Here is a 472-nt window from a genome sequence, read left to right as displayed (position 1 = left end):
TTTCTTTCCTTCCTTCCTTCCTTCCTTCCTTCCTTCCTTCCTTCCTTCCTTCCTTCCTTCCTTTCTCTCTCTCTCTCTTTCTTTCTTCTTTCTTTTCTTTCTTTCTTTTCTTTTTCTTTTTTTTTTGACAACCGAGTAGAAATAGTGGCATCTCTAGGAGACAGTGGCCAGCCCTAGTAGCTTGCAGGTGGGGCTCTGTGACAGCACTGTGTGCTGATTCGTGAATCTGTGAACCTCAGGACTCTGTGTGGCAAAGAGCACTTAGGGGAGAACTAAAAGAAAGAGGGACTAAAAAAGTGATGTGGCAGACACTTTGCTACTGTCACCCAGCCTGATAGAAAAGAGAGTTGTGTTTTCCTGAGGAACATGATAAAATTATTTATGGAAATAATAAGGAAAAAAACCACAACAGACTTAACCCACAGGAACCTCTGCTGAGTGTATCTTTTTTTTTTTTTTTGGAGGGGTTTTC

The 472-nt window shown here is 41.3% G+C and overlaps 1 protein-coding gene across 1 annotated transcript in view; it reads left to right on the top strand.

Annotated features, from left to right (window-relative positions):
• Window positions 1–472, top strand: part of CRYL1 (crystallin lambda 1) — a 176,780-nt gene that overhangs the window by 165,294 nt on the left and 11,014 nt on the right. The window lies entirely within an intron of this gene.

Source organism: Tupaia chinensis, unplaced genomic scaffold (assembly GCF_000334495.1).
Source record: "Tupaia chinensis unplaced genomic scaffold, TupChi_1.0 Scaffold000634_1, whole genome shotgun sequence".
Classification (NCBI taxonomy): Eukaryota; Metazoa; Chordata; class Mammalia; order Scandentia; family Tupaiidae; genus Tupaia; species Tupaia belangeri.
This window is presented reverse-complemented; position numbering and strand designations above follow the sequence as displayed.